Genomic DNA, 9,908 nt, shown 5'->3' on the forward strand with positions numbered 1-9,908 from the left:
GCTCAAGCTCTGCTTTACTTTTATGCCTGTATAACACATATAGAAACATACACAGTATTATAAGGCCTCAGCTGAGCATGAGGAAAAAGAAAAAAGCAGCAAGCCAAACAACAGAGAGCACAACCATGTTGTAGCTTTTCTTTCATAGGAAAGAAGTTGATAGACCCATAGGCTTTTATATCAGTAAAGTTCACGTGTTGACAGAACCCATGATTCCTGTTAAAACTGATGGAAACAAGCAGGTGTTGACATTTCAATCCATCGTTATTATCTAGATGGAGTAAACAGCCAAAACAACAGAAAGTTCTAAAGGGAAAGTTCTTATGAAGTCAGTACAAATAATTTTATAATCAAATTTAAAAACTATCTGGGCAAGTGGGAGAAGAAAAAATCGGTACAAAACGTACATCACACTACAGGAAAATAATTTCCATCTCTTTACAATAGAGATCTCTTAAGCATGTCATTTATGCATTTCCTTGATTCTAGTTTTATTGAATCTAATCCTGAACACAAAAAGATCTCATTTTGTAAAAAATAGACCAGCTTATGAACTTCAGAAAGAGCAAAGCTTGATGCTTTGGGTAGATAACAGGAAATTAAATGCAATTTTCTTATGCCTGTGGACAGCATCTTCAGTATTCTTTGTCAGCTCCCCAGTTTTTCGTAGTAATTAGTAGTAAAAATAATGCAAGGAATCTATAAGGGGGATGGGAACTTGAGTACCTCTTGAAGTCCAGGCTTACATGTTTACTCCTTAATGTATAATCAGGAAGGTAATACTGATAGGAAACATCACAAAAATGTCTTCCTTTCACTCACTTTAGTGATTGGTTTGGAAACGTGGTTTTTCATATGGCTCTGATAATAAAAATATTTGAATTACATTGGTAAATTTTTATGCCAGAAAAGAGAACTCACAATTTAACAATCCAACTAATGGATTTAAAACATTCATTACTGCTATAGTCTACGTCACTACAAAAACTACATACATAAAACATATAATCACAATAATGTCACTAAAGTCCATTTATATTTGAGAATGAATATTTAGCTAGCACCTCCTAAATGTTTAGTTAGCATAGAAAGAATAAATAGTTAACACACATTTCCTGCTGGGTTTTAGTTACATTCCAGCTTGTCCATTTTAGGACACAATGAGTAAGTGAGGTGCAAAAATTGGAAGCTGATTATTCTTACTGATACACAATTTTCTGTTTTTATATTGTGTATCATAGAATACGATGTAAATAATAGAGCATACAACCTTTTGTCAGAAAATGTGTTTCAGTAAAATCTATTTACTTCCATATAATTATTTTTTTTTTAAATTTGCCTGGAGTTGAGCTGGAGTTAGGCTTCAAGCCTCTAAACTGCACAGCAGTGTCGATATTGTTTGCATTCCACTCTACTGTACTCTGCTCCATGATTTGTTTATAAAACACAAAGCTGTAAAAAGGCTGATTTTCAAGACTAATTTTTTTTTTTTTCAAATTCTGAAACAAACTCAGAAACAATAATCACCCCAATCGTACCCCATTACTTCTGTTTACCACAGTTCCTGGAGTAGAAATTCAGCAGAAATGAACTTTAAATATCATTCAAAAGCTGAGCTAAAAGTTCATGATTCAAAAGTCACCTTTGACTCACCAGTTATACAGAAAATTCAAGTACTTACTGGCATTAACTTGCCTTCTCTATGTATTCTTGGGAACAGTGTAACCCTGAGGTCACAGATGTCAGTACATTTGAATTTCCGTAGTGGAGATGTGTCAGTAATAAACTGAAGTTTATTGCTCCTGACATTTAGAAGGTAGCAAACATCTGTCCCTATTCATCTGAGATATTGCTGTTCTATCACAGACTTTGTGCTGAATTGTTTTCTCCTGGTTCTCTCTTCTAGTTCTTAAATTGTTCTCAAAGAGCCTTTAGAGTATAGACATTCAAAATCAGGGAATTAACTTTGAAATGATAATTTCTAAAACCCTTTAGTTTTAAAATAAGTATTCTAAATATTCTATTTAAAAATTAAATATTTATCCAGTGGTTTGTTTGTTTTTGGTTTTTTTTCTGTAAAAATGATGAGTACTAAGCAGCATATTCCAGCCACATGCTCTCTTTTCGTAGCTGATGAAGACGGTTCCTTGCTTTATTTTGCTTGATTTGTGACAATTGCTCCATGGGATGCTTCCTAATATAGGAAGCCCAAGTGCCAAAGTGACTTGCTTGGGTGTAAATACACAACTGTGCTTCATCTAAAACAGAGAGGATCAATTACTTTGATGAGCACTTGTAACAGAGCACAACAGAGCAAGTACTGCAGACTTGGAGGAGTGCAGCAGGCACCCTGGCCATGGGCAGAGCATATACAAGAGTCATTTCAGTGGACCCTTCAAGCAGCTGCTTAAGATGGACACCTGACAGGTTTGAAGTAACAGAGGAAGAATAGACACTGCTAAGTTCTGCAAAATCAACTTCATGTCCTCATGTAGGAAATACAGGTTAGAAAAGATACTTCAGTCGTATGGAAAACACCGAAGCTAACTATATTTAAGGAGATAGTAGTGGAAAGAAATCACTTGGAAAGTAAGGCTGCTGCAGCAGCAGCAGTGTTCTGCTGTTAGAGCAACCAAAGGGCTGCAGGCTGCTTTGCACAGGGTCAGTTCAGGGCAAAGATGCTAGTAAAAAGAGCAGGACCCCAGGGGATCTTGGACAGCACATCTGTGCTTTGGGCAAAGAGAGAAAACTGGCACGTAGGAGCACATTAATTGAGAGAGAGAGGGTGAGCCTCAGAAAGAGCTCTGGTGTCAGCTGCAGCCTGGCCTTGCCATCACCCCTGGCTTATGCTCAAGAGAAGCAAAATCCAATTTGCTAGCATTGCTGAAGAGCCTGGAGGTAGCTGCAAGTACAAGTCTGCAAGAAAAATAATAGGCATCATGCAGACATAGCATCACCAAATATGTAAACTGTGTGATTCTGATTGTTCTCGGATATTGAAAACTTGTTATATGGATGCCTATATAAGCAGAGCATTATGGTTTCCATAAAATGGCGCAACTATTCTTCTATGGCTATGGAAGGTGCAGCAGGGAAGAGCAGGCTTTTTTGTAGCCAAAATCTGCTAGAGCCTTCGCTGTTTCTTTTACAGCAGACTGTGATCATATGAACAGTGAGGCAGGAACAGAGAGCCTTAAGGCTTTTTAATGGTCTCCATTAAAATTACTATCACAAACAGATTCTGAATGCTTTATAAGACAATGCCAATGGCATTGACATCCTAGCTTGTTTCAGAAATAGTGCAGGCAGCAGGAGCAGGGAAGTGATCAACCCTCTGTACTCAGCACTGGTGAGTCTGCACTTCAGTGCTGTGTTCAGTTTTGGGCTCCTCGCTACAAGAAAGACATTGGGGTCCTAGAGCGTGTCCAGAGAAGGGCAGTGAAGTTGTGAAAGGTCTGGAGCACAAGTGTTATGGGGAGCAGCTGAGAGAAACGTGATTGTTCAGTCTGGAGAAGAGAAGGGTGGGGGGAGACCGTATTGCTCTCTACGAAGACCTGAAAGGAGATTGTCATGAAGTGGGGATCAGCCTCTTCTCCTGGGTAACAGCAGTAGAATGAGAGAAAATGGCCTTAAGTTTACCACAGAAGGTTCAGGTTGGATATTAGGAAAGCTTCTCTGAAAGAACAGTGAGGCAGTGGCACAGGCTGCCCATGGAGTGATGGGATTGCTGTCCCTGGAGGTGTTGAGAAATTGTGTGGATGTGGCACTGAGGGACGTGGTCAGTGGGGTGGGGGTGGGCTGACGGTTGGGCTGGATGATCTTAGAGGTCTTTTATAATCTTGTCGATTCTGTGATTCTATGATTCTAGTTAATTAAAACTAATTTCAGTTGTGAAGTCTTAGGGATATCTAGAAGGTTGTTTTCTTTCAGAGGATTTTATGCTGCTTATCACCCCACTGCATTTGTGACTTCGTCTATTTCAGAATTTAAGAAAAAGGCATTGAAATACAGAGACCACTGTGAAAAGGTAAACATAGAAAAACACAAGGTTGCCTTAGATCTTAGCTTTAGCTCACAGAAGCCAGGTGTCAGGCTGCTGTCGGCAAATTTCTGCAATTCCTTTTTCCAGTTCTCATCATTGCTCTGATGGAAGAGAAACTGTTTTTATTTTCAGGCAATTAACAAGACTTTTTATTACAGTAGATGGAGGCATCTTACACTTGATTTTGTTTGAGCCAGACTTTTCTTCTTTATTGATTATAGTAACTATTCGAGTTGATGCTTATTGATTCAGGCACAGCTGTACGGTATTTTAATTTGTTCTGGGATGGGAATTTGTTCATATTATTAGACAGATTCTGTTTTTCATTGTTCTGAGATAGAGATGTTATTACTCATAGTTTAGCTGAAGTTCTCTGTAAATCTTGCAAAGGTTGCCTTAGAATCATAGAATCATAGAATCACCAAGGTTGGAAAAGACCTAAAAGATCACCCAGTCCAACCGTTCACCTATTCCCAATAGCTCCTAATAAACCATGTCCCTCAACACAACATCCAGCCTTCCCTTGAACACCCCCAGGCTCGGTGATTCCACCACCTCCCTGGGCAGTCCATTCCAGTGCCTGACCACCCTTTCTGAAAAATAATACTTCCTAATGTCCAGCCTGAATCTCCCCTGCCGTAGCTTGAAACCATTCCCTCTGGCCTTCCTTTCCTTCATCTCACAAAGATCACTGAGAAGAGCACTGTGAAAGAGAGTTCTGCTGGAAGAATTCCTGCCATGCAGAGGGAACAGAGTAATAAGATAAAGGAGATCCAAGTTATGTATCACTAATCTCAGTACTTCAGACAAGTACCTGTCTATTTACACTTAGAAGCCCCATTGATGGAAACCCACCTCTGCAGAAACTTTTTTAGTACTCAGCCATTATTTACAGTTAGACAGCTATTTACAATATTTTGAAAGTCCAGTGCTTTGAAAGGATTTTATTAACAGCAGTAGTGCAATTTCATGAAAATCCGAAAATCTTTTGAGTCGCTCTTATCTCAGATATTCCTGAGGAAAATTATTCTAATGCAGTCTCATGAGGTAAGCCATGTCCAGGTATGCTTTAATAGATCACACTATCGGGTCTATAGACTGTATAATCCATGTAACTTTGTGAATCCCTTTATATGTACAGCAAGATTTGACTGTTAGTTTCTAAGATTGAAATCTGCTACTAATATAATTTGGCTCAGATGAAATACCAATTTTGTACCTGATTCATAAATTTTGTAAGAATTCATTTATGAAAGCAACTAAGCAACTAACAAAAGTCTTTGTTTATGTATTCATTTTAGACTTAAGTAGCAATTAAATAATAGTGATTGAATAGTAGTAGTTAAAATGCAAGATTTTCAGTTTTGATGGTAAGACCTTTCTAAATGAAAAATCTAAACAATGAGAAGGAAATGTATGGATACAGAAACAAAGCAGCAAGAACAATTGTCACTGACTTCTATCTCATTTTTCTTTTTTCTTTTTTTTTTTTTTTGTGCATTCGTATTGAAGACATTCAAAAGAAAAATATGCAAAATTTGCATACAGAGTGTAGCTATAGTTCCTTCAATCCGTATGATAACACATTGATGCTTGTTAAACTATTTCCATAGCAAAAGTATGATTTTATTCATGAATTATGCTCTTTTGGAGACAGAAAGGATATTCTTTTGCTACTGATTTCTGGAGACAGCATTAACTCTTTTGACTTTTTTCAACACAGGAAAAAATAAACAACAAAATCTCTACTGTTGCTGAAATCCTCAGCAGAGCTTATCCAAACTGATGCTTAGGAAGTTAAAATACTTCAAGGACATGGCTTCACAAAATTACTTCTATGTCCCATTATTTGTCATCTCTTCTAAGCGTAAGAAATCTGCAATCATAAGAAGTTCTTTGCAGCACTATGGAAAAATGTATGACTCAAAGAGATTTATCCTACTATCTTAGGATAAAGATCCTGTAATACTCCTGTATTACTAATTTCCTTGTAAGAATTCTGAAGGAAAAATATAAATGCTTGAGGTTTTGTTCCTATTTTTTTTTTTCTTTCTTTCTTTATTTTAATTGAAAGGAAATTATTAAATTCAGATTTCTCTCTGTTAATTGAATTTTTGAAAATACGGACATCTTAATCACAGAATCACACAATCACACAATCACAGAATTGTAGGGGTTGGAAGGGACCTCCAGAGATCATTGAGCCCAACTCCCCTGCCAAAGCAGGTTCCCTACACCAGGTGATATAATATTATATTAATATAATTAATATAGACCAACTTGTATCAACCAGTGCCAAATTAAGTCATTACTGCACTCAGTGACTTAATCATAAAAATAATAGGTTGCTTTTTGTTGTTTGTTTACTTGCTTTTGTATTTGTAATCATCTCTAAATCAGAAAGATTTCAGGTAGATTTGTGTTCTACCTGAATCAGATGTTATGTATAGTCTTCTGCAACAGAGTCAGGAGCTTGACCTTGTCCCCAAATTTTTAGTTTTATTTCTGTTCATCTGTAAAGGTGATGCAGACAGAGTAGACTTTGTAAAGTATGTGATCCATCATCTGTGTCTGACCTCTGGAAAACTCTACGTATTTTTTCATATTCTGATTCAGTGAAAAGCGTGGCCAATAGAAAACTAAATAATACTGTAATCTGAAAATCAAAATGCTGTTTTGCTTTTTTTCTTGTGTCTTTAGAAGTGAATTTTCACGATGTCATTCAAGGAAAGATTTTCAAAAACCTTTGTAAAATCCAGCTCCAGATTCTCTCATTCTCGTTTGCAGTACCCCAGACATCCACTGTCCAGGTAAACAGCATTTACCAGCAGCTGAGAGAAAGTCTGGCACTCCCAGTGTACGAGAGAATTTTGCCTGAATACTTGCAGATATTAACAGTTACTTGGCTGAAATTATAGCTTTAGTTGTTCAATTTGGATCATTAAGAAAGATATTAGGGATATTAACCTACTGGTCAATTGTATTTTTTAGTTCTCATTTTCCAAATCCCAAAAGGATTTGATATAAAGGAAACAAAACAACAACAAAAAAGTGGATTTTTAGAATGTTTTAGTCCAGGAAATAAAGGATTATGGTCTAGATGAAAGAATGGCAGGCTACACACAGCCTCATACTCTGATGAATTTATCTTGTCTTAATTATTATTAAGGAAAAAATTCCTAATGAATTCACAGTATGTAATTTGTGGGTTTGGGGAAGACGTGGCCTTAAGCTAAGGTATGTTTTTCTTAGGTAACCACCAGAGGGAGCCAGGTGAATCTGTATAGGGAAAAAAACAAAAACTGAGGAGAAAAAAATGGGCTTGTTTTTTTCTTGAAAAGAAAAAAGGAAAGAAAAAGAAGAAAAAAGAAAAAGAAAAAAGAAAAAAGAAAAAAATGAAAACGAATCTTTCTTTTGGGACTGAATTTTATATGGGTAGATAGTTATAGAATGAAGGGGAATGGCTTTAAACTAAAAGAGGGGAGATTTAGGCTAGATATTAGAAAGAAATTTTTTACTCAGAAGGTGATGAGGCACTAAAACAGGCTGCCCAGAGAAGCTGTGGTGCCCCATCCCACACTCAAAGCCAGGTTGGATGGGACCCTGGGCAGCTGCGCTGGTGGGGGCAGCCCTGCCCATGGCACGGGATTGGGCTGGGTAGGCTTTGAAGTCCCTTCCAACACAAGCCATCCTGTTACTCTATGATTTTCCTGTACAAGAAGCTTAAGAATTTTCTGCACCAGCTGATGTTTCCATTTTTTTGTAATGAAATCTGAATGTCTGACCAGTGTCCTGAGTGAAATTCTGCAAGATTGCAATGAATATTAAATGATGCACCTTCTTTTATTTAAACCACACAGACTTTTCTTTAATTGATGATGCATTGTATAAACAGTAGCTTCCTTTTAAAAACCAATAACTCATAAGGGCTATCTTTAATTCAGTATAGAGAGCAAATTAAAGGACTTCATTCTGAAAACTCACAAGTGCTTTCTTCATTTGATTCTAATAATACCCCTCTTATAGTAGAATCATAACTAGTAAAACTAAGGTAGCATAGCTATATTAATGAAATTATTACATATGGTGTTGAAAACATCCTAGATACAGTTTTCTGGTTTACCAAATGTTCAATGTCAAAATCAAGTAATGTACAGAATGGAATAGCAGCCAAAAGTTTTACTTTAGTAATGTCCTTTTTAATAATTTCAGAAGTTATCTAAATTGCAGAATGAATAGTGCAGTTGGTAAATTTGCAGACAGTTTTGTTATCATTACATTAAAAAATAGGCTTGAAATACAAAAAGATCTGAAATAAGCTGAACACCAATATCACTTTGTGGTGGAATGGTATCTGAGCCAATGTAGATGAGGAGTAACAGGTGAGGAAACAGTGCTGTAGGAAAACAATCTAAGGGTCACTGTAGATAGACAGACAATTAATAAACAACATGACATGATTATGAAAAACCAAATACATATTAGAATAAATGAATAAATCTGTCTTCTGAAAATCTTGGCTAAAATAAGTTACTTTGTGCTTTATGAACTGATGAAAATACAATGACAGGAAAGTTCATTATTGAAAGTCTTATAGCTTATAGATGTCTACTTCAAATACATGTATAAGACAAATGAGAATTCTTCCACCTTCTTACTGTATTACAGAATTTATCTGGAATACTGCATCTAGATCTGGGGTCCCCAGTACAGGAAGGATGTGAAGCTCTTGGAGCGGGTCCAGAGGAGGACCACTAAGATAATCAGAGGGCTGGAGCACCTCGCCTGTGGGGAAAGGTTGAGGTAACTGGGCTTGTTTAGCTTGGAGAAGAGAAGGATCTGCAGAGACCTCATTGTGGTCTTCCAATACTTGAAGGGAGCATAGAAACAGGAGGGGGAATGGCTGTTTATGAGGGTGGATAGCAATAGGAGAAGGGAAAATGGCTTTAAACTGAGACAGAGGAGATTTAGGTTAGATATTAGGAGGAAGTTTTTCACCCAGAAGGTGGTGACACACTGGAACAGGTTGCCCAAGGAGGTTGTGGATGCCCCATCCCTGGAGGCATTCAAGGCCAGGCTGGATGTGGCTCTGAGCAGCCTGGTCTGGTGGTTGGTGACCCTACAAACAGCAGGGGGGTTGAAACTCGATGATCATTGTGGTCCTTTTCAACCCAAGGCATTCTATGATGCATTCTATGTTGCTATGAATTTGTACAAAAATACGTTTGTTTCAATCACTTAGGATAGCAGTCAATGTAGCATCACATAATCTTTTAATTGCATGTTAGATCATTGTATAAAACTGGTATTTAACATAATTGCTATAGGAATTTGAATATAATCCTACTTAACATCAGGTGAAGTACTACTTTAATTGCAGTTGTAGCTAAGCCAGTGAAAATATCCCAGAAAAAGCTTCAGTGATTTATGAGTGTATATGTCGACATTTTGACTTCCACTCAGTAGATGGACTTCATAAAATTCATAATGATTGCATGGTACAAGGAATACAAGTGTGATTTATCAGGACAATTTCTCTCAGAGCTAGAAATTGATTTTTATTCAATACCACATCTTCAGTTCCCAACATCAGATTGAATGTTAGTTTATACCTTGTCCACACAGCACAGTAAAGGTACAATATTCCATTCTGTGTGCAATAGTTTCCCTCCAGCGGTTTCTCTGAGTGGTGGTATGTATGGAATGAACAGTAATGCACTGAACCAAGTCCTCAATACTCCAGAACAGAAATAGAGCTTCTGTTTGTGAAACCTTATGTTCCTTGTGCTATGGTACGGTCTCTCTGATTAACAAATTGCTCCACAATGTGACAAAATTCATGAGAACAGAAGAGAACAAAAGTTTC

The sequence above is a fragment of the Tympanuchus pallidicinctus genome, unplaced genomic scaffold, assembly GCF_026119805.1.
Source record: "Tympanuchus pallidicinctus isolate F22 unplaced genomic scaffold, pur_lepc_1.0 scaffold5, whole genome shotgun sequence".
Classification (NCBI taxonomy): Eukaryota; Metazoa; Chordata; class Aves; order Galliformes; family Phasianidae; genus Tympanuchus; species Tympanuchus pallidicinctus.